We start from the raw sequence: 26,107 nt of genomic DNA, 5'->3' as shown, positions 1-26,107 counted from the left end.
ACAGAATTCATCAAAATTCTTTGCTATTTATTATACATTAGTTTATTACTTTCCCTCAATTACACGGTAAAATTTATATCTTTGCATGTGGCCAAGGTGGTAGGCCCTGTGGCCCAAGGCAATTAGATAAAGAAATCGGACTGAACAAGGCCGAAGTTTAATAAAATTTGAAACCCACAGCTGTCAGGCTACATGAAGCCTCATGCTCACAAACATCGGGCATACATCACAACAGAATTGTTTAATTTAAGAAGGGCTGGCAGAAACTTTGCATGCCATTTTGGTGACAGGTTTAAAGACGATGCTGGTGCATGTGTGTGTGCATACATAGACTTACACACACACACATATATATGCATGTATATATATATGGTGCGTTTATGTTGATGTAGGGATGTGCTAGTGGGAGGAAAGCAAAATTGCAAAGGCAGTGCTTCCTTTAAAAAATCCTCGATCTCTTCTTATTTCCCTCTCCCTCATCGCCTTCTTGTCCCACACAAACCCCTAGATGGCTCAGAGTCCTCAAGCCCCACCTCTGTATTCCCTGTCACTTGCATGTAAGCTTACTCTCTTATCCCTTATTCACAGAACAGTCTTTCCCATGGAATCGTTTAATCAAAACAGTAATATAGCCTAAAGCTGAAAGATAAAGTCCTGAAGATGATAGAATGAGTCAAGGGTAGATGTGCGGATGAGAAAAACAGGAGAGAAACTTCCCTGATCAGGGGAGAGGGAAAACAAAGGAAGGATAGGTCTGAACACGGGGATAGTAGTTTTATTGCTACTTCTTCCTACATTGGGCAGGACCCTTTGGCCAGTCTCTCTCATTTCTGTCTTCCAGAGCCTTCTGTGATCACCTCAAATAGAATACGTATCAGACCATATAATCACTTCCGGCCACCTCGCTCTCTGGATGGTGAGCTCCTCAAGCAAGGGGACCGTGTCTTCCCAGGGTCTAGCACGGGTGCCTGGCATGTAGTAAGTGCCCCATGTTGAATGCTTCACCAATAACTTAACTATTCTGAATGAGCTTCTCACCTGCAAAATGCAAGTCTGTCCACTCATCCACCCATTTCTTTACTTGCCATTCACTGGACAACCTGCTAGGTTAAGTGCTGTGGGAAACATACAGATACATAATCTAGTAGTTTACCTAAAATCACATTCCCTGCCTACCTCCCAGAACCACAAGGATGAACAAAGAGAGCGTGCGTATGAATGAGCTTTGGAAACTGTACCTGCTACCTGAGGTAAGGGATGCTTTTTATTCTGACTCATTACCTGCGCCATCCTGATGCTGTGTGCTTGCCTGGCTCTGCAAGGGTTATTTTCACAGATTCTCCCAGTCTCCCTTCTCTGTAGCTCCCAGAAGATGTATTAAGTGTAATCTTGGAACTGTTCCAGGTTCCCTCTTTAAGACTCAGAATGTTCAATATTTCCTGCACGCAGCAGGCCGCTCTAGCCTGGTATGACGTCAAGGACTCGGAAGAGTTCACTCCCCAAGCATCCCTGGTGTCTGGGCCCCAGTCCCAACTTGTCCAGGCTCCATGGAGCTCACTTGGAAAGAAAGCAGGGGAAAAGCCCCAGCAGAGGCTGAACTGCAGCCCCACCAGCTTGTATCCAAGATTACCGGCTCTCGGACTCCCTCCAAAGCACCCGCTAAAGGAGAGAAATCCCATTGCCAACGGGCCCCTGCTTCCTGGAGCAGCCTGAACCCACAGGAGGCAGGTGGAGCATCCGGGCTGACCCCACGGCTCAGGCATGGTTGATGGTGGAATTAGTACCTTTGAGGGGTGTCCACGGGAAAGTGAGCGAACAGTGGCCAATGGAGTCTCCTGAATGCTTGCTGAGCTAATATCATGGGAGATGGGAGCTGACCCCCCCCACCACCACCACTGCACTGTATGGGTGATAAGACCCCACCTGGTTCTGCAGTGAGAACTGCCTCCCTGTGATTACACAGAGCTAATGCCTCCTTTTTCCTGCAGCAACAGCACAAACGGGATCCATACCCTCCTCCCCACACCGAGATGGGGAAGGAAGCCGCTCTAAGGGATCTTTGGGAGCATTTCAATGTGGACTCATCTCCCTGTCCCCTCTTCTTTCCTCCCTCTTTTCAATTAATTTGCATAACCACTTGCGCAGGCTGAAAGCATGTGACACACCCTGGATTCATGTCTGCATTTAAACAGGAACCAGTTTTGTGCTTTTAAATGTGATCTTTTCCTGACTTTTCCCCATCCTTTGTCTTTCTTTTCCTTTACTCTCCCATCCGATGGTCACTGAGAGGTGATCACCTTCCCCGTGGGAAGAATTGAAGTCCCAGGTATGAGTTCAATGCTGTAACTCGAGTTCGAAGCTGTAACCTCTTCTGACCTCAACTTTCTTGTTTATAAAAGGGGACAATTCAACCAAATAACCATGTATGTTTTCCAGCTCAGAAATACTTTGTGAATCCTTCCCTGAGCTTTGTTTTGTGACCCACGTTGTAGTAAAAATGTATTAAATGGACTGTGGATATAGGTAAATGTCCGCTGTGGTTTATTCAGGAGACCAGATCCCTGAATTCTTGTCATAATGGTCTGCATTTGGGGCCATAATAGTTTATAATTATTTTTGGTGTATATTCCATGTCCAACTACTAAAATGTGGTCTGCTCTAAGCATTTGAGTCCATGGTATTTGGAAAGACAGACCATCATTCAGTCTGTAGCCATCCTTACTGGAATCCTGTTCAGACAGAGCTTGAGCTGCATGAGCTAATGAGAGAGACCTTTTATCAAACCCTGGAGGTCAGCAGATGTGGGCTTTATGGGAAAAGTGAAAGAATGGGAGAAATTCTATCACCGTCATGAAAAGGCACTTACAGTAAACTCTGTTATCCATCAAGGGAGAGTAATAGGTTGTTCTGGTAGGTGGTGAATAGAGAGTCTTTATAGATGCTGCGTGGATTATCAATTTTCAAAGATTTAAAGAGACATGGAAATACACCAAAAAGTTGTAAATAAATTAGTCCTCTTTGAGGAGTCCAAAACCCTTTGCACAAACAAGCAAGTGAGAACAATCAGATTTGAAGTATCATTTTTGCTATTGTCACAAAAACAGGGCTCTTGTTTCCCAATCCTGTTACTTTTGAAAAAAATATTATTACTAACCATGATTTGGGTTGTCCTCCATCCCAAATGCCAGCTACTCCCCTGCTTCTGCTCCATGCTTTAGTCACGTTTGGCCATCACCATTTCTAGAAAAAGTCCCAGAGTCTCCCATTGCACACCTATGCTCAAGTGCCTCTTTCCTCTGTGTGGAGGCGCTCCTGGCTTTCACTGCCCCGCTTCCCTACCTGCCAAGCTCAGCAGTGCTCGTTCTCATGAAGCCGTCCATAATATCCCCCAAGAGATGTGACTGTTCCCTTTTCAGATCACCCACAACACTTTGTTTTCATCTCCCTTGCGGCGTTTATCGATGCTGTGCTCTTTGGACCACATGAATCTATCTGGTCCTGGCATTTCCCTTTAGAGGAAGTTTGACATGTAATCTGCCTGCGGACATTAATGTTCTCATTGGACTTCAACCTCCTGATGGGAATAGAAACCTGGTACTATATTTTAAGGTTTTTTTTTTTTTTAAAGATTGTATTTATTTATTTGAGAGAGAGAGAGAGAGAGAACATGAGCAGGGGGAGGGGCAGAGGGACAAGCAGACTCCCTGCTGAGCAGGGAGCCAACAGAAATGTGAGATCATGACCTGAGCTGAAGTCAGATGCTTCACCGAATGGGCCACCCAGGTGCCCCCCAAAACCTGGTACTATTTATCAAAATTTTTAAATTTTGAAAAAGTGAATGGTAGTCTGTATTCTGTATCCCTAGACAGCTGTGAGCATCTTGAGGGCAGGATCCTACCTAAGCAATCTGTATTTCTGTCTCTCACAGAGCCTGGGATGTGGTGGGGAGCAATCAATATTTGTTGAATTAAACTGAACATAATCAAAGGACACCTTGGCCCATTAACCCATTCGCAGAATGCTAGAGACCGAAATGTTCACCAAACTTAAATCTCCCATTTTCAACTAAAAAAAAAAAAAAATTACATTTTACACTGGAAAGAAACAGTGGCATGTGCAATCTCATTTTGAAGGTCAAATAAAAAAGCATCAATAACCTAAAATCTTCCAGGAAATTATTGACAAAGTCTGCTTTATCATGTTGGCTCTTGGTAGTTGCAGGCATAGATTCATTCCTTCTCTCCACAAATATTACTGAGCACCAACCGTGGGCTAGAAGTTGTTACAGGGTTAGGGTTGCAGCAGTGGGACAAGGCTTCTTAAACTCAGGGAGTTTACATTCTCGAGGAGGAACAGGATAAGAAAGTAAACAGATAGCAAACATGATTCAGTGATATAGAGGAAATAAATGAGCATGGTGAGGGGGATAGTATTTTAGATAGGATGGGTGGTTAGGGAAGGCCATTTGGAGGAAATGACTGTTTGGCTTGATGAAGGTAGGTAAGCCGTGCAAATATCTAAGGGGAAAGTATTCCAGACAAAAGGAACAGCATGTGCAAAGGCTTTGAAGCAGGAGAATCCTGGTGTTTGAGGAAGAGAATAACAAGGAACACAGTGTAGCAGGATAGGATGGAACAGGGATAAGGTTGCGACAAGTGGCAAGAGGTGAGCTCAGAGCAACAGCAGTGGGTCAGATGAAGGAACTTAGGCAGCAGTAAGATTTGGATGTTACTCTAAGATGGATGCTTTTGGAGAATGGGCAGCTGAACCGCCATGTGAGCTAGGGGCTATGCTAAAAACAGACGGGAGAAGGCAGGAGTGGTGGACAAGTCTGTAGGCGCTAGAGCCCATTTGGAGGCACTACACTAATCCAGGATGCTGGTGGCTTGAACTAAGGCAGCGAGTGGTGAGGGTAGGAAGACGTCATTGGGTCTAGGATATATATCTGAAGGCAGAGCTAGAGGTTTTGCTGAAGGATTGGATATGAAGTCTGAGAGAAAGAACTCCAAGTTTCTTAGCCCGATTGACCAGAAGAATAGAGTTGTCGTTCACTGAGGTGGAGTAGATTGTAGTAGTAGGTTTTGGAGTGAGGGAGTTCCTTTTGAGGTATGCTAATTTGGGATACTGATTAGTCATCCAAGCAGAGATGTTGAGTGGGCAATTAGGCAGCTGAGACTGGCATTCTGGAAAGATATGCAGGCTGGATACAGAAATCCATGAGTTGCCAGCAATTAGTATTTTTATTAGTCTGTTTGGGCTGCCATGATAAAATACCATAGACTGGTGGCTTAAACAACAGGAATTTATTTCCCACAGTTCTGGAGGCTGGGAAGTCCAAGATCAAGGTGCCGGCCAACTCAGTTCCATGGTGAGGGCTCTCTTCTCAGCTTGGAGACAGTCGCCTTATTTCTCTGTCCTCACGTGGCAGAGGGAGAGAGAAGAAACCAGCTCTCTGGTGTCTGTTCTTAGAAAGGCACTAATTCCATCAAGAGAATCTCACCCTCATGACCTCATCGTAACCTAATCACCTCCCAAATGCCTCATCTCCAAATACGTTCTCATTGGGGGTTAGAGTTCAATATATGAAGTTTGGGGGTACTCAAGTCAATCTATAGCCATATTTAATGCCACTAGACTAGTGTATAAAAGAGAGAAGAGGAGGCAGGACCAGCAATAATCACTAGAAGGAACTGCCTTGGGAGGGGGTGAGGAGAGAGCCAGGGGAGTATGGTGTCCTCGGAGCCAAGAGAAGAAAGCAGTTCAAAGAAGACAGATGGTCACCTGGGTCAAATGTTGCTGATAGATCAAGTGGGGTGGGGATGCAAATTGACCATGCATTTAGTAACTGGCAGGTCATGGTGACCTTGACAAGAACAATTTTCTGTCAAGTGATGGGGGTAAAATCCTGAGTGTGGTGTGCTCAAGAGAAAGTGAGACAGATGGAATTGGAACACCTCATTTCAGTCACTATTTCAAGGCATTTCACTGTGAGGGAGAGCAGAGCAGACACATTCTGCTGTAGCTAAAGAACCACCTGGAGAAAGGTCACTGCCTTCCAAGGGGAAGAGTGCTCCAAAGGCCGCCTGGCACTCCCAGAGGATGTGCCCATGGTCTAGAACCTCTGGAAACTGTTCTGCTGTCTACCCACTAATCGCAGAAGAGGGGCGCCTAGACGGCTCAGTCGTTAGGCGTCTGCCTTTGACTCAGGTCATGATCCCAGGGTCCTGGGATCAAGCCCCGCATCAGGCTCCCTGCTCGGCAGGAAGCCTGCTTCTCCCTCTCCCACTCCCCTTGCTTGTGTTCCCTCTCTCGCTGTCTCTCTCTGTCAAAAAATAAATAAAATCTTTAAAAATAAAATAAAATCACGGAAGATACAGGCCCCCTGGAACACCCCAAGTCAGCAGCCCCCTACTGGCTAGAACCGGTGACTGAAACCACCTAACACCTCCCTAGCTCTTCCTCCCTGTGTCTGCAAGCACAATTTGGTCTGGTCACCAGCACATTGACGATTCCCTCTAGGTTTGTCAGAGACCCTGCAAAAAACCTGCGATATGAAAAGGTCGAGAACCCAAAACCGACTAGAGAATTATATTGTGAGCACATCTCTAGCTAAAGAGGATGGAGGAAAGGGGGGAGGGTGGGTAATAACAATGAACAGACAGGTATAAATAAATCCCCAGCTCCCTAAATTTCAGAGTGCTTGGGTACCCTATGGCAATCTAAGATAGTTTCAATTACTTCTAAATCCATATCAAGTGATGCTGTGAACGTACATTCGTTGCTGGTAAGTGTTTCCCCATTGACCTTGGACTGCTTAACACCATAACATGCTTCATCTGCTTTTCAGTGTGGCCTCTTTAACGGAGGCTGAAAAATTGGCAGGAGGTGGCTCTCATCCCCAAGTGAAACTTTGCTACTTTTTTCAGTTTGAAATTTGGTCGACTACTTTTTATTGAGCACTTTCTAGGGCTGGATACTATGTCAAGGATACAACTTATAAAAATGTAATAAAGAATAGGGGCTCCTGGGTGGCTCAGTCAGTTAAGTGTCTGACTCTTGATTTTGGCTCAGGTCATGATCTCAGGATCATGGGATTGAGCCTCACATCAGGCTCCGTGCTCATCACAGAGTCTGCTTGACCCTCTCCCTCTGCTCCCCTCTCCCAATCTCTTTCTCTCTCTGTCTCTCTCTCTCTCTCTCTCAAATAAATAAATACAATCTTTTAAAAAAAAATCATAAAACTCGTTGCCACGGATCTCACAGTCTAACTTAGTGGTTCTCAGCCCAGAGTGATTTTTGCCCCCCAGGGTACATTTGGCAATGTCTGGAGACATTTCTGATTGTCCCACTAGGGATAGATGCTGCTGGGTCCTAGTGGGTAGAGGTCAGGGATGTGCTAAACATCCTACAGTGCATGGGACAGTCTCTAACTACAAAGAATTATCTGATCTAAAATGTCAACAGTGCCAAGATCGAGAAACTCTCTAAGGGACAGGACGGCACGTGTATGAAGAAGTCTAACGCAAGAGAGGCTGTGAAGAGCACTAATTCATGTTTCCAGGGATCCTTCAAGTTTTGTAGAGTGACATCTTGGGTTCAGTAGCTAGACACACTAGCAGTCTTGGGTATTACACCCCAGGAGAAACAGAGCCCCAGCGGGTTCCTGCACAAGGATTTGTACACATTCATATGACTCTCAGAGGTAAGAAGTCTCTTTTGTATACACTATCATATTCAGTCCTTGCAACAATCCTAGTTAGGGGTCTTCCATCTGTCCCCATAACTGTGACCCAAGAACAGTCCTCTTCTGTTTGGAAAAGCCATTCTCTCCAACGGAGCCAGAAAGGGGTAGAGACCTCCAGACCTCCGTCTAGCCAACCAAACAGCCAAATCAACCCTTGGTGGTCATTGATGACTGATGCCCCAGGCAGATGTCCATCCCTCCTCAACAACTGTCTTGAGCAAAGAGAATCGGTATATCTCCACTTAAATTTGGAAACTAAGATCTCTCTGCTCCTAGCTTGCACCGATTTGGCTCCAGCCTAGGCCTTCTGACTCTAGATGCAGAAATCTTTCTGCTACGAGACGCTGCCTGTCTCCATAGTAACAGCAGACATGAGCACCCTTATGGATGGAGCCTGGCAACTGGCTAAGTGATTTTCATGTACATTCTTTTTCTCTTCAGGGGTTTCTTTGAACAAAGTCATGGAAAAGAGCGGGAAATGCCTTTTGGGTTTAGGTTGAAGGAGAGAGTCATTGCCTGTATTTTTCTCAGTCATATTGCATCTTTTTATGTTCCTACATAAATCATGGAGGAAGGACAGCTACAGAACCACCTTGCATCAAAATGGAATCAGACTAACGGGTTCCTCCAGCAGGAACATACACATTTATGTGCCCTTAAAAAAAAAAAAAACACTCGGAGGAATTCATCCAAGTATGGTATGGCTTAAAATGACCAAGTTAAAACTGAGCCACATGCTTTTGTTTAAATACAGATGGTCAGGTTCTGTTTATACATACAGAGCCAACTGCTGATACAAAGTGGTGCCCTATACATATAAACCAGCAAAGCCATTTTAGAACCCAGAGTTTGAAAGAGTCTATATAAATGTAAATTCCTGACCAAAGGGAGCATAAAATCTATGGATGTGAAAATGAGACTACTATCGTTCTTCATCCAGCTCCAATCGGCCAGTGTGGGCTCACATGGCTTTTCCTCATTTGGGGAGTCTCTGGAGCATGGATGTAGCCGAGCTTCTGTGTGCCCACATTTCAGCGGGCAGTGACTGGGTGACCTGTGTTTCTTCTGTGGTTGTTTGTCAAAGCTGGGGGTGGGGGGGTGGGGTTCAGATCTTGCGGAGACCCTGAGTCTTCATGCATCTGACTTGTCACGGCTAGCACTATTTTGATCCCTTGGATTCTCCAGCAGAAGTCTTCCAAGCAAATGCTGGGAGGGGCTTGGCCCCATAATTCAGCCTCGTGGCCAGTAGGCCAGCTTTCTCCAGGGCCAAAACCGAGCTCTGGTTGGCAATGAAATGCTCTGCAAGCTGCATTAACTCGTTTACACCACTGATGTTGTGCTGCCTCAGGGGGGCCCTGCAGTAGCCATTCCTTAAATGGGACTCTGAAGCATGAAAAAACTTAAAGTGAGCTTCTCCAAGGCCACATCCTTCCCAGCAAGGGAGGATGTGGCTCACAGGGGTAGGGGATACATGGAATAAAAAAGAATGTCTGCAAACTGCTTGGAGCTCCATGCAGGAAGAACCCAGGGAAGAATGATCTAGCTAAATGAAATTGTTTCCTTCCTTTCCAACCACCGTATATTAATTGGGTACAAATCAGTCCACTTAATGCCAATTGACATTAAGCAATTTACCATTTGATGGCAATTGAAAACCCATGCTTACTGCTCCAAACCGTCTTGATTGTTCCAAACAAATTTCCTATCCTAAAGTGGAAGTGGATTTAATTTGATCTCTTCAGTCTGTTCACCATTATGTGTAAAACAATGACATTGGTACCAGGAAATCAGCAACTACCTGAGCAGTGTTCAAAATGAAGGCACTCCACCAATGCGAAAAATCCGAAAGGAAGCGTCACTGTACACGTGTGGTTATGGCCACAGACCTGGGGTAGCATTGTTGTTCTTTGTTGTTGTTGCTGACTCATTGTGTTGATCTTTTTTTTTCCTTTGCTTTTCCTTAACACCAGAGAAGCTTAGAGTCAAGAAAAGTCCTGGAAAGAATCAAGTTCTATTCTGTTACTTCTCCAATGACAAAGCCAAGGCCTAAGGAAGTTACATGACTTGCCCAGATAATTAAGCACACTAATCTGTTCTCTGCTCATTCCTGTGTCTTCCTTTTTTCTCTTAGATTCCCATTCCCACTCCCCCAGAATCCCAGCTCAGAGCTTTGTGGGCAGAAAGATAATAGGAAGAACGTGCGGTCTTATAACCCAACAGTTCATGTTATGCATCTGTGTCACTTAACTTCTCGGGGTTTCAGTCTTTTTATCAGTGAAAGGGGAAGAAAGATCCACATCTCCCAGTGTTTTGACAAGGACTGGATGAAATAATTTACACAAAAGCACGTTAAAAACTGCAAAGGGTCATGACATTTAAGACATTGTCTGACTGCAGCCCAGCCTAGACAGGAGATGGGCTGAACGGGTCACAGGTTGAAAGCCAGGCAAGGAACAAACTTTGAGCAATTGACGATATTGACAATAAAAGCTGTAACACCCGGTACTCTCTGCTCATACTTGAAACCGAAAAAAGATTACGGGATTCGAAGGCTAAAAATACTTGCAGATGTTTGGCATGGCTGTGATTAGCTTTTTGACTTTTGGAGCAAGTAACATCTAATGATGTTTGTTCCACTTGTTTTTCTTTTAACTAAGTTTTAACTAACTAAGCATATTATTTGAAAACTTTTTTAAATTCTGAAGATCCATTTTGCAGAAATAGGTCTAATCATGTATCTGAACAAATTTGTAAACATGGCCTTATGGGCCTGCCCTATCATTACACTTTCCAGGGAAATGCACAGAGCCCTACCCTATATCCTGCTGGCAGCGTACCCAAGACCTTTACGAAAGCGTTTACAGAAATCCATTCCGACGGCACTCTCGCAAGTACAGGCATAAATGGAACAACACACTGTCAGGTCATAGAAAAAGCCCTGGACTAGGAGACCCCAAGGGGTCCTTTCTATTAGCTTTGTGACTTGGAGCAAGTCACTTTACCTCTCTGAGCTTCTAAGAGGCCAAATGGGGATAAGTCACAATATCAAACCCAGGATTAAATGGGATCGCATCATCCGGTCCCAGCTTAAATGTCACAGGCACAGAGGGGCAATAGTGGGGGCTGTGATGTGTCACTCCAGCCCCCCCTTTCAGGACTAAGGCATCGTTCCTGTTCCTGTAGCTGCTGGGAGCGCTGGCAGCCGACAACTCATAGCTGGGGCCTCTCACAGATTGCCCTCACCCGTGACCCCCCCACCCAAGGCAGCCATGTACAATTCTGGCCACTAAGAGGGTCTAAAGGCCAGCCCTCTAGCTCCAGCTCAGGGTACTCAGCAGAGCTACCCCAGCTCCAAAGTTCCCCGTGGCTTTGGAGGCTGAGGCTTTGCTGCGACTATGTAACAGCAAACTTCTCCCTCTTCCAAATCCTGTTGCCTATACTCCCCCATGGGTGCTGATCCAAAAAGAGCTCCACGATAAACTCCCTATATGGTAATCCCCATCTCAGAGTTGTCTTCCCAAGGAACCAGCTTGTGCCAGGCACCCTACCCAGCCACTCCAGACGATGTAAAACCGCTCCTCCTCCGGTCACTCTCTATCCCTTTGCTCTTGTCACTGTCTGAAAAAAACACCATTTACCTGCACATGTATTGTCTACCTCCCTGCTGTTATAATATATGCTCCCTGAGGGCAGGGACCTTGTGTGTCTTGCCCACTGCTATATCCCTGGGACTAAGCATGCAGCTGGCACTCCCTAAATATTATCAAATAAAAGACTATCAGATGTTAAGAGCTTCTATTCTAGTAAATACAATGAGGTGTACACATGTTAGCTTATGTTTTTAAGAACTCAATTTGTGCTTCAGGAAGGATGAATTAAGGATTGTTAATAAATAGGCCAAAGGAGTCATCCAATGAATCACTTATCAACAAATTAATGGATCCTGCCTCGGTTAACATTTCTGTTTGCAAACTAATGGCATACTTATTTAACTGTCTCCATTATGGGCCCTCTATATATCCAAAGAATACATTTAGACATAAAAAAAAAAATTGAATGCAATACAGTGTGTTTGTAGGCAAATCCCATTTGGATAAACTAACAGCTCATAACTTAGGAAACAGCTATCAATAAAACGAACGGATTATTAGTTCAAACACAGAGTGTTGTCACAGGCAAGAGTGATTCGTGTGTTGATCTTTGTAAGGTTCTGGGTCATGGAGGCTACAAGTCAGGAGATCTGGGCTCTTGTCCAAGCTTTGCCTCTAACTCCCCAAGTGACCCAGGTCAAGTCACTGCACCTCTCTGGTCCTGAGTGTTCTCATCTGTGAAATGAGAAAAATGCTTCCCATCATCCCTTGTAACATTGAAACTCTACATGCCTGTCTTTGCTGATTGATGTACATCAATGATACATTGATGTCAAAGAACTATAGACTATACCACCAACTATATCGAGGACAAGGCTAAAAGATCTCATAACCTATAGGATACTTGTGGCAAAAAGTAAATAAGCTATGTTCTGAATTCAAGGTCATACTTAAACTGATTTTTCATGAGATTGGATTAATAACTGAAAAGGCAAATAAGCTGGAAGCCAGTAGATGATGGAATATATATGACTATCTTTGATCTACGGGATGGGATCTGTTTTTCTAGGCCATGAGGGGCAGTATTTTTAAGAATGGTTCCTCCAGGGGCACCTGGGTGGCTCAGTCAGTTAAGCGCCTGCCTTCAGCTCAGGTCATGATCCCGGGGTCCTGGGATCGAGCCCCAGGTTGGGATCCCTGCTCAGCGTGGAGTCTGCTTCTCCCTCTCCCTCTGCCCTACGCCCTGCTCATGCTCCCCCACTCTCTCTCTCAAATAAATAAATAAATAAAATCTTTAAAAAAATGGTTCCTCCAAAAATCTTTTGAGAAATGCAATGGTCTCCTTTTCTCAGTTGTGTGAACTAAATGAGGAGGTATCAGACCCCATCTGCTCTCATGTTTTATTTTGAGCCCTAGCTCAGAAAATTATGACCTTTGCTTCCTTCTTTGCTCTTTCCTCCACAGCTTCTCTCTCTCCCTCCCCCCCACCATCCTCTCATTGTGGGCACCCTTCAAGGTTCCATCTTCTGCTCTCTTCCCTGTGTACTCATCGCAGATGATGATCTCATCCACCTACACAGTTCAGATATTGCAAATGACCCCATGGCTGTATGTCTAGTCATGACATTGCAATTTCTATATCAAATTCCTAATTGCGTATTGGACAGTTTCACTGGCTATCTCAACATCTCAAACTCATATCTTTACATAAACTTAACTTTTTTATCATTCATACTTACTTTACACAGTTCCCAATCCTCACTTTCTTCACTTAGTTTGTGGTGGGACTCTTGTTCAGGTTCTTGCTTCCTGACTCTAAATATTCACTAAATCCTTGCCTTTTTCCTTTTCACTGTCTTCTGCTTATGCCCCATTTCCACTGCTCCCACCCTAACAGAGGTCTTGAAGAGGATGACCCATCCAATAATCAACTCTCATGTTATTATTCTAAAAGTTGAAATAAGCAACAGTCTGAAAAAAAGTATAGGCCTAATTCACTTACAAACATAGATAAGGCAACATGAAAGAAATTATTAGCCAACCAAATCAAACAATGAATAAAAAGGATATTATGATCAAATTGGGGGTATGCCAGGAATTCATATATGGCTTAACATTAGAAGTTTGATTAATATAAGTCATTGCATTAACAGATTAAAGGAGAAAAAACATATGCTAATACCCATAGGTCCATAGACACAAAAAAATGATTAAAAATTGATAAAATTCAATACCTATTTGTAATTTAAAAAGAAAAAAGTTAGCAAACAAAAAATACAAGGGATTTTTTTTACATCTACCAAAAACTTCTCTCAGACATCATTTTTAATGACCAAATGTTAAGAGTTTTATAGGAAAGTTGCAGAAATTCCCGCTATCAACACATCTGTCTTTATAATAGAAGTCCTAAGCACGGGAGTAAGAAAAGTCAAAGAAATAGCAGGTACAAGGATTGAAAAGAAAAACAAAATTGTTAGTACTTGCAGTTGACATGATTTCCTACATGAAACAATAAAACAAAAGAATCTATAGGAAGAAAAAACAGTAGATTTGATATTGTTGTATATAGCATAAATACACAAAAATTAATTGCCTTCCCTTATAAATTAAACAAAAAAATTTTAATGTAATTTTACAAATACCATCTACAACACCCAATATAAAGTAACCAAATAATTAATCCCACAGAAAATGTATACTATCTTTAAGGATAAAATGATATAACATTATTGAAAAAATATTTAAAAGACCTAAACAAATAGAAGGATGTACCAAGTTCATGGAAAAGAATACTCAATATCTTACATATGTCCAGTATTCCCAAATTAATCTATGCATTCAAAAAAATTCCAGTCAAAGTCCTAATAGAATTTTTCATGGAACTTAAGAAGCCAAATGCTATAATTGCATGAAAGAGCAAAAGGCCAAGAAAAGGCCAAGTCAATCTTAAAAAACATCTGCCCTAAACGATTTCAAGACTAATGCTGTGTAGTTGGAAAAGGGATGGACAAATAAACACACACACACACACAGGCTACAGAGCTCAAAAACAGATCCGTATATATGAAGAAACTTCACATATAATAGAGGAGACATGACCAATTAGGAGGAAAGGATGGGCGATTCAATAAATGGCACTAGGGTAACTAATACCTTTGAGAAAAGAGAAAGATTTCTGCTTTATTCCACACCCATTAAAAGCCATTGACAAGAGAAACAAAAATATAAACATTAAAAGTTTTGAAAGACTTGGAAGAGAATATATTTATGTCTTTGTGATGCAGAAGAATTCCTTAAGGACTCGAAGCATAATCTTACTATATTGAAATCAAAATATTCTGCACTTCAAAAGACATCATTGGAGGGGCTTTCGATTATGGCAGGATGAAGAAGTAGTTCTTCCAAAACACATATAATGCTGGACAAATTGTCAAAACCAATCATTTCAAGGCCCTAGAAATCAACCAACGGTAGATAATAAATTGGAAAACTTTACTCTTGAAAAGCTGCTAGAACTTTGGGCGAGAACAAGAGGGGTCTGTGGTCTTCTTGCCTGGGGCTGCTCCTAGCCCTTGCCCCAGTTTGTTAGGTAAGCATTGTAGTTTTGCCAGTGCTGGGCCAGCTGCAAAACCAGGAGCTCGTGGCCAGAGAGAGCTAGCTTAATTCATAATGGTGGTTGGAGGGGTGACATGGGGAGCAAACACCCAGGGCTTTTTCCAGCTAAAAGTGGTGAATTCTGCCATAGCAGCTTGCTAGTCCCAGATTGCAACCTTAGTTGTGGTGAGTGGTAGACCAGTAAGAAATGTAATGGAGCAATCCAGGAAACAAGAAAGCCATCGGAGAGCTGGAATAAACTTCCCACACACACCTTAGTGGACTGCAAAACTACACCCATGTGCGAGGGAGACTCAAGAAATTCTGCATATAAATCCAAGGGAGACTTGAGAACTGGTTGCAAGTCTAAATGATTTCCTGGTTTGCCCATAGATCATTTAGCTCCGGGTAAAAGCCTTACAGAACCAAGCACAACCTCTGCCCAAATCACTGGCTGACCACTAGCTATGCAGACACAGCGGTGACCTTTAGGAAGCCAAGATAAAAATTAAAATAAGAATAAAAAATTTCAGCTGATACCTTAGTGGCAACACACCTTAAGGGAAACCGTTTCTCCACACCCCCACCAACCCTTGGTATTGCTAATCGTCATAATTATAGCCATTCTAGTGGGTACTTAGTGTTATCTCATCGTGCTTTTAATTTACATTTCCTTATTGACTAATAATGCTGGGCATCTTTCCATATTCTTATTAGCCATTCACATATCTTCTTCAGTGAAGTGTCTATTCAAATCATGTGCCCACTTTTAAAAAGTACATACACTTCTGGTGGGGATGAAAAATGGTACGACCATTTTGTAAAATATTTCAACCCAGTTTCTTAAAGAGTGTTAAACACAGAATTAACATACAACTCGCACTTCCACTCTGAATATCCACTGAAAGACATCAAAATATATATTTACCGAGAAATGTGTACACAAATGTGCATAGCAAATTATTCACAATAGTTAAAAGCTGGAAACGATACAAATATTGAAGTGGATAAACACAATGGTAGCCATACAATGGAATACTAGTCACTAATAAAAAAAAGGAACAAACAACAGAAGTTATATGCAACATCATGGATGAACTTCTAAAATATTATATTAGATGAAAGAAGCCAGGCACAAAAGAATGTATATTGTATACTCCCAGTTATATGATATTTTTGGAAAAAGCAAAACCAGAGACTCAAAGCAGATCAGTAGTTGGCTGGGGCTGGGAGGTGATATTCACTGAAAATGGCCAAAAGGAAACTTTGGAGGGTGATGAAAATGCCCAAAAATTGTAGCGATGGTTGTCCAACCATGAACTTATTAAAACACATCAATCTGTGCATTACAATGAGTAAATTCTGTGGTCTACAAATTAGAGATCTATAAAGCTTGCTTTAAAAAATAAGCCATCGCTGAAAAAGTAAGAAGTCAAGTTATGGATTGGAAAAAGATATTTAAAATTTATATAATCACGGAAGGATTAGAATCCTGAATATATATATATATATATGTGTGTGTGTGCGTGTGTGTGTGCGCGCACGCGTGCACGCACATATATATATGAACTCTTATAAATCCACTAGGAATAAAATACACAACACTAAAGAGGAGGTGGCAAAATGACGAACAAGCATTTCACAAAGAAAACCTGACCGGGCAATAATAACATCGAAAAGACAATCAATCTCATTGTAATCAAGTAAAATGTAAATTAAAACCACAATGAAGTAGCAAGTGGTGCCAGAAAAAAAATTAAAAATCTTGATCACACCAAATGTTGGCAAGGATATGGAGCAATAAGAATTCTTAAACACTGTTGGGGAGACTATAAATAAGCACCATCACTATGGAGAGCAATTTGGCAAAGTCTCTCAATGTGGAAGCTGCACACTCCTCATGACTGAGCTATTCCATTTCTACACACACACACACACACACACACACACACACACCATGAAATTCTCACACATATTCCACGAGATACAAGATCGTTCATAATAGTAGCTGGGTTTGGTGTCAGAGACCTGGATTAAATCTTGTGTAAATCATTTATTCTGAGTAGCCTTAGGCAAAAATTTCTCAAATCTCGCTCAGCTTTAATTTGTCCATTATTAAAAGGGAGATAACCATACCTGCCCACCAGAGATACCGTGCGGATTGGAAGAGAAACATGTATATGAAGAATGTGGCACAGTGTCGGATACTTACTATACCTTCAAAGAACATAATTTCCCTCCTGTCCGTGTCCTAAATGAATGTTCATATCCTTACTTGACTGGAGGCAATGCGTCCTCTGTAAGCAAGGCTGGAACCCTACAGGGAAGCAAGTGGACTCTTTCAAAATGTTTAAACTCCATTTCCTCTCTTCTGGTGCCTTCCAAAAAGTGCACCATGCCATGCCTCCCAAAGAATTTAGAACCTGAAGCAAAAGGTATTTCTTAGAAAGGGGGAGGCAGGGACCCTGAGACAGTCACAAGCTTAGGAAGAAGCCATTATTACAGGCTTTGCTCCACCTGGATCTCAGTATGAATTAAATATAATTACGCTTGGCTTAGAGTAGCATTTGTGTTACATTCAAATGGGTCTCGGTAGCTTTAAAGGGTAAATGTGCTTTTGTATGTTCAGAGGGACCCACTGATTCCTGACCCTTAAAAACTTACAAGACCATTTTAGTTTGTCTTATAGAAAAGAAGACCAATTGTGTTAAGGAGGTCAAAGTAAATATGTTGGCCCTTTCTTATTTAATTTTACAGGGACGCTCACAGCAAATGAGGTTAAAATGTGGTTGGCTTCACAAGTGTGATGATGCATTCTCTTATTACAAATGAATGTCAGGCTCGAAGTCTGGTTGGTCTGAGTGAGCCCTAACTAACAGGAATTGTCTATATGAACACGTCAGACCCAGGTCAGAACTGGGAGCCACACAGAGCCAGCAGGAACAGAGTAGGGCAGGATGCACTGGATGAGGAGCGGGGAGTCTCAGGCTCCAAGCCTGGCATGGTCACTGACTGGCTAAGCCGCCCCGAGAAAGTCCCTCACAGCCTTCAAATCTCCAAGCCCCAGCAATCTGCCTGCTCTGGTTCTAGGTTCTGATGTGGCTCATCACCTCTTTCTCGAACCCCGGTTGTAGAAGTCATATCCCAGGGCGTCTATTAAGATGTCCTGAGAACAGAAAGACCTGTACTGGATATAGAAACGGGCACAAATGAGGAATGGGAGACAGGGAATGACAAGAGGAATTTAGAAGATGTATAAACATTCAAAATGCATAAAAATAGACATGCAGTTTTTAAATGGCATTTCAGTAGAGTGGACACATTTCATCAAAATAATGCCTCTGTAAATTCTAGGAGTGCCAGGTGGGACACCGACTTTACAGTCTCAACTCTTCTGAACAGGCTACATGGGTGACTTTGGGTCTATCACTTCCCTTCTCTGGGTCCTCATTGTCTTCTCTGTAAAACGAGGGTTTGGGGCCAGATGGTTTCCAGGCAGAACAATCTGATGAATCTAAGTTTAAGGTAAATAGCATGTCATGTATGTCTAAGCCTTGAGGGGTCCAGGAAGAACCGAGGCATGGCTGGAAGTGGGCAGGGTTTCCATCTTAGAGCCTCTCTGCCCTCCAGAGTGTGCCCCTCCCTGTCAGACTTCCCAGACCGTGCTGGCGTGGCCAGAGGGCTGCTGGGAATTTCTCTGCACAGCCCTGTTCCTAAATGAACTCCCAGGAGGTTGGGGGATGGAGGAGGGTGCCAGTTTTAAAGCAGGTCTGATATGATCCAGGACCTGATAGGGTTTCAGCTGCCTGCTTTCTGGCAATTTGCAGAGAAATTAAAGAGATTCTTGTAGAGGTTAAATGGCTGTAGTCCTAGGGAGGGGAGCAGTTGCTCAGAAAGAAACACAAAGACGAGATTCATCTTGCTCAAGAATTATAAATAGAACAGTCAGATTAGATTCGGCAGAGGAATGGGGGCACCACGAAGGAGCCAAGTTCTCTCCGAATAAAGAGGCAAGGCTCCAAAGACTCCCAAAGCAGGCTTTCAAAAGGGAAAAAAAAAAGGAAAGATGGGAAAGAAGAAGACTTCAAAAAAAAAAAAAAAAATAGGCCTTTTCTTTTAACCCACAACTTCTATCGGGCAAGAAGGCAAAATCATCAGTTCCTGAAAGAGAGATTAAAAGTAAATTATCACCCCATACGGAGCCATTCCCCGTAAAAGGAATGAAGATAGTTTACTGCTCTACGGAAAATGCAAACCGCTTCCAAACTTTAGGTTAAAAACTTGGCAAAGGGAGTTTGGCCTCCCTGTGCGTCTGTCTTAGAGATGTTTATCCAGTGGATGGAGATACTGAGATGGGTCTGGTTTTCAGGTTTGTTTTTTGTTCCACATAAGGTTTCCATCAGATCCAGTCCGCAGACTGGTGCAGGCCAGGAGGCTGCTGGAGGAGAGGCCCGGATTTCACTGCAGCAAGCTCTGTCTACACCTTGGTCCGAACAAAACGACAGGGCAGAGACTAGACTGGAGACAGCGCTGGGGGCTGGGGGCGTGCCTACCGGCTCCTGCCTGACTCGAAAAGACCTTTTTTCCAGATCTGCTTCCAGCATCAAATGCCATATGGTCTTAGACAAGTCACTCGACCTCTCTGAGCTACAGATTCCCCATCTGTGCATCAGTGAGTCTGGCTTACACCTATGTCTCAAAGTTGTTTCAGGAAGTCATATAAAATACAAGTTCTATGGAAATGCCATTGGTAGCCTAGGCCAAACCAGCTCCCTGCACGGGGGCCTAGTGCTTTCTGCAGAACACAGATAATGGGGACTGCTCGGTCACAGTGGACATTTCCTGTTCTCCAGGATCCTCTTGTTAAAAGGAAGTCCACAGAGGCCATGATACAGAGATTTCAGGTTTTTGATCAAGGCAGGCTAAAGTTTGGGGGCGCCTACGTGGCTCAGTCAGTTAAGCATCTGCCTTCGGCTCAGGTCATGATCCCAGGGTCTTGGGATCAAGTCCCGCATTGGGCTCCCGGCTCCGCGGGAAGCCTGCTTCTCCCTCTCCCTCTGCAGCTCCCCCTGCTTGTGCTCACTCTCTCTCTCTCTCAAATAAGTAAATAAAAGCTTTTTTTTTTAAAAAAAAAAAAAAAAGCTCCCTCCTGTCTCATTCATTAGATATATAACATTGGAAAAAAGTTTCTTAGACTGTCTGTATCTCAGTTTACTTCACTATAAAATGGGAATAATGCTGGCCTCACAGGTTTGCTGTGAGGATTCACAAAAATGGGAGAAAGTACACAAAAGTGCTCAATAAAGTATGGTTACTGTTGTTCTCCATCACCCACCACCATGGTCACCAATTTTATTCTTTCTGGATTAAATCACACAAGAACTTCTTGACTGATTCATAACCCTCCAGCTGCAGTATAAGTCTTTTTGTTTGGTTAAAAAATATGTATTTTTTTTCTCATCATAAAAATGATACATGGGTGTATTCCCACCTCCAGGAAGATAGAGTAGACATACATTTCTCTATTCCTTCCACAAACTACAACTCAAAAGCCTGGACATTATACATAACACAAACACAAGACTCCGAAATGTGTAGAGAAGGCAGAAGACTGGCTAGGGGCCGCAGGACCCAAAGAACAAGGCAGTGTTGCATTCCCTGGGTTTTCTTTTTGCTTCATGTATGCCAGGCTTGGAGCTGAAGAAACTAAAAACTCAGAAATGGCCACAGGCACCGATTAAAAATATCCTCAACAACAGCCTATGCACCCTAGCCGAAAGACCAGGAAAGAGGCAGTCTAGCAGGAGAGAAAGCTTTTAGACAATAATCGCTCTACTCCTGCCAAAAAGCACAGAGAACACTGTGGCCTTACCCCCTGCCCCCATGCCAGCAAAGGCCAGCGAGGAGCTTAGATTTCTATCTTAATCGGGCTGTAATGAGGCACCCACCGCCCCCGTCAGGTGTTGTCAGAAAAGACCAAGTAAGAAGCTGCACCTTTCATCCCAGCCAGGCAGTCACCCCACCTCCCCACAGTGTCACAGGAGACCACACAGGGGGCCTGGACCTCCACTCCCACCCAGAATGTTGAGGCACCCCTCCCCATCCCCCCGGGATAGTATCAGAGGACGACTACTGGGGAGTCAGAACTTTCACCACTGCCCATCTGTAATGAGGACACCCTCCCCATGGTGTCAGTGTGGCCAGATGGGAAGCAGTAACAAGGCACATCTACCCCACTCAGCCAGCTGGGAGGTATCAGTGGAGGCCTAGAGGGGAGCCAGAATGCCATTTCCATCCAGCTATGACAAGGATCACCCCATTGGATGTCAATGAAGACTCAGTTGAGAACCTGCCCATTTCTCTCCACCCGGCAATATCAGAAGAGGGTCCTCTTTTCCCCTCTTGAAGTAGTGTCAGAGGAAGCCAGCTAAAATAGAATGCTTAAATAAGATCCAGAATATCATAACATATACAAAAATGACCAGGTTTTAATAGAAAATTGCTCATCATAACAACAACTAGAAAGATTGCAAAGTGAATGAAGTAAAAGACATCAATAGGTGTCAACACCAACACCAAGATGACAGAGATGTTAGAACTCTACAGAGGCTATGATAAGAAGGTTTTGGTAAACAGTTATGAGCATGCTTAAAAAGAATGAAAAAGAAAGAAAGCCTCAGCAAAGAAATAGAAACCCTCAAATAAACAGATGATAAAAAGAAGAATTAAATAGAAATTTCAGAACCAAAAGTAAAATAAGTAAAATAAAAACTCATGAAATATAAAGGGATGAAACTCTAATTAAAACAGAGATTGGCAGAATGGATAAAAACACATGACCCAACTACATGCTGTCTACAAGAGACTCACTTTAGATCCAGAAATACAAATACGTTGAAATTGAAAGGGTGGGAAAAGATATTCCATGCAAACAGTAACCAAAAGAAAGCAGCGGTAGCTATCCTGATATCAAATACAACAGATTTGAAATCCAAAAAAGGTTACAAGGACAAAGAATGGCATTATATATATATATATATTTTTTAATTTTATTGTTATGTTAATCACCATACATTACATCATTAGTTTTTGATGTAGTGTTCCATGATTCATTGTTTGTGCACAACACCCAGTGTTCCATGCAGAACGTGCCCCCCCTAATACCCATCACCAGGCTAACCCATTCTCCCACCCCCCTCCCCTCTAGAATCCTCAGTTTGTTTTTCAGAGTCCATCGTCTTTCATGGTTTGTCTCCCCCTATTCCCCCCCCTTCATTCTTCCCCTAAGAATGGCATTATATATTAATAAAAGTTTCAATACAGCAAGAAGATGTAACAGCTATAAATATATAAGCACTAGTAACAGACCAGAAAAATATATAAAGCAAAAATTGACAGAACTGAAATGAGAAATAGTTCTACAGTAATAATTGGAGACTTCAATAGGCTACTGTCAGTAATGGATGAGTAAGGAAATACAGGACTCAAACACCACAATAAACTAACAAGATCTAAAGACATGAACAGAACACTCTACCCAACAAGAATAGAATACACATTTTTCTCAAGTACACAGGGACATTTTTCCAGGATAAGCCATGTTAGCCCCCAAATTAATTGCCAATACATTTTTAGAGGCAAATGCCATACAATGTATCTTCTCTAACCACAATGGGATGAAGTTAGAAATCAAAAGAAGAAAAACTGGAAAATTCACAAATTTGTTGAGATTAAGCAATACAATTTTGAACAACCAATGGGTCAAAGAAGATATAAAAATGGAAATTAGAACATATCTTGAGATAAATGAAAATGAAAAACACAATGTGTCAAAACTTATGGGACGCAGTGAAAGCAGTGCTAATGGGAAAATTTATAGCTAAAAATGCTCACATTAAAAAAGAAGAAAGACTTCAAATCAAAAACCTAATTTTAAAACTTAAGGAACTAGAAAAGACCAAACTAAACCCAAAGCAAGCAGAAGGAAAGAAATAATAAAAATTAGAGCAGAGATTAATGAAAGAGAGAATAGAAAAATAACAGAGGAAATTGACAAAACCAAAAGTTTGTTCTTTGAAAAGACCAACAAAATTGACAAACCTTTTAGCTAACCTGACTAAAAAAGAAACAAGATTTAAATTACTAAAATTAAAAGTGAAAGTGGGGACATTACTACTAAAGCTACAAAATAAAAAGGATTTTAAAACAATAAGAGACTCTTAATCTCAGGAAACAAACTGAGGATTGCTGGAGTGGACGGGGGTGGGAGGGATAGGGTGGCTGGGTGATGGACATTGGGGAGGGTATGTGCTATGGTAGGCGCTGTGAATTGTGTAAGACTGATGAATCACAGACCTGTACCCCTGAAGCAAATAGTGCATCATATGTTAATAAAAAAAAATGAAAAAAAATTTTAAAAAAATAAAAGACAATCATATGCCAACAAATTGGATAACATAGATGAAATGGACAAATTCCAAGAAATACAAAATCTACCAAGACTAAATCATGAAATAAAAATCCTCAATAGACCTATAACTAGTAGGGAAATCGAATAAGAAATCAAAAATCTCCCAACAACAGCAACAAAAAGCCCAGATCTGATGGCTTCACTAGTGAATTACACCAAATGTTTAAAGAACACCAACTCTTCTAAAAAAAAAAAAAATTTGAAAATGAAGGAACATTTCCTAACTCATTATATGAAGCTAGAATTGCCCTGATGTCACAGCCAAAGACAATACAAAATTACAGACCAATATCCTTTCTGAACATTGATACAAAAATCCTCAACAAAGTACTAATAAACCAAATTCACCAGCATATTAAAAGGATTATACACTATGACCAATTTGGATTTATTTCTGGAATATAAGGATGGTTCAACATACAAAAATCAATCATGTAATATACCACATTAATAGAATGAAGAAAAAAACCAACACACTGTCATTTTAATTGCTGCAGGAAAAGCATTTGGTAAAGTTCAATAAATTCAATACCCTTTCATGATAAAAACACTCAACACCCGAGGAACAGAAGGAAACTACTTCAACAAGATAAAGTTATATGAAAAACCCACAACAAATATCATACTCAATTATGAAAGACTGCAAGCTTTTCTTCTATGATCAGAAACAAGGCAAGGATGCTCACTCTACCACTTCTATTCGACATAGTACTGGAAGTTCTAGCCAGAGTATTTAGGCAAGAAAACAAAATAAAAGGCATCCAAATTGGAAAGAAAAAAGTAAATATATCTATTCACAGATGATATAATTTTATATGTAGAAAATCCTAAAGATTTTCAGAATAAAATCTGTCAGAACTAATAAATGAATTCAGCTAATTAGCAGGATACAAAATCAATACACAAAAGTAACTTACATTTCTATACACTAATAATGAATAATCTGACAAAGAAATTAATAAAACAATTATATTACAATAGCATCAAAAATATTTAGGAATTAACTTAAAGAAGAAGGTAAAAGACATACAATGAAAACTACAAAATATTGCAGAAAGAAATTAGAGATAAATAAATGGAAATGTATCCCATGTTCATGGATTGAGAAACTTAATATTGTTAAGATGTCACTATTACTCAAAGTGATCTACAAATTCAATGCAATCTTCACCAAATCCCAACAATATTCTTTTCAGAAATAGAAACACCCATCCTAAAATTCATATAGAATCTTAAGAGACCCCCAAATAGTCAAAACAATCTTGAAAAAGAAGAGCAAAGTTGGAGGACTCACATTTTCTGATTTCAGAACTTACTACACACATAAATTTGATAACTTTTAGATGAAATGGATCAATTCCTTGAGAAACAGGAACTACCACAACTCATCAAATATGAAATGGATAATTTGAATATCCCTATAATTATTAAAGAAATTGAATTCATAACTAAGAAATTCCCCCAAAATAAATCTCTGGGCCCAGTTAACTTCAATGGGGAATTTTATCAAACATTTAAATAAAGATTGACACCAATTTTACATAATTTCTTCCAAAAAACAGAAGAGGAAAGCACACCTTACAATTTATTTTATAAAGCTAATATTACTCTATCAGTCAACGACAGTACAAAATCAGTCAAAGAGAATACAAAAAAAGAAAATTACAGTCCAATATCCTTCAAGAATATGAATATAAAAATTATTAACAAAATATCATCAAATAGAATTCAGCAATCATGAAAAGAATTAGTCATCACAACCAAGTGGAGTTTATTCCAGAGATGCAAGGCTGGCTCAATATTCAACTATCAATCAATGTGTTTCATCATATTAATGGGGTAGAGGAGTAAAATCACATAATCATATCAATCAATGCAGAAAAAGCACTTGATAAGATTTAATATCCATTCATGATTCTTTAAAAAAAACTCTCAGAAAAAAAAAATAGAAATAGGGGAAATTCCTAAACTTGATAGAGACCATCTACAACAAGCCAATGGCTCACATTTAGTAGTGAAAGACTGAATGTTTTCCTCCTAAGATCAGGAATAAAATAAGGACATCTGCTCCCTAGTTTTATTCAACTTAGTGTGGGAGGTTCTAAATACAGTAATGCAGGGGCACCTGGGTGGCTCAATCAGTTAAGCATCTGCCTTCGGCTGAGGTCATGATCTCAGGGTCCTGGGATCAAGCCCCACATCGGGCTTTCCATTCAGCAGGGAGTCTGCTTCTCCCTCTGTGTGTGCATGCTCTCTCTTTTTCTCTCTCAAATAAATAAATAAATAAAATCTTTAAAAGAATTAAATAAAATAAATAAAAATAAATACAGGAACGCAGTAGACAAGAAAAGGAAATAAAAAACATACAAATTGGAAACGAAGAAATAAAATTGTTTCTATCTGCAGATAGAACGCTGTCGATATAGAAAATCCCAAGACTCTACTTTAAAGACTTCTAAACTAGTAAGTAAGTCAGCAACATTGCAGGGTACAAGATGAACATAAATTTTTATATTCATAAATATATTTTATGCAGTTATATATTTATATAAATATAAATATGTTTTTCTATTTCTACATATTACCAATGAATACATGACACTGAAATTATAATACCATTTACAATCACTAAAAAAAAATCAAATAGTTATGCGTAAATCTAACAAAACATGTACAGGTCTTATATATTGACAACTGCAGAACAATGAT

The sequence above is a fragment of the Phoca vitulina genome, unplaced genomic scaffold (assembly GCF_004348235.1).
Source record: "Phoca vitulina isolate PV1807 unplaced genomic scaffold, GSC_HSeal_1.0 scaffold38, whole genome shotgun sequence".
NCBI classification, from domain to species: Eukaryota; Metazoa; Chordata; class Mammalia; order Carnivora; family Phocidae; genus Phoca; species Phoca vitulina.
The sequence above is the reverse complement of the archived record's forward strand: the minus strand, read 5'-3'. Positions refer to the sequence as shown.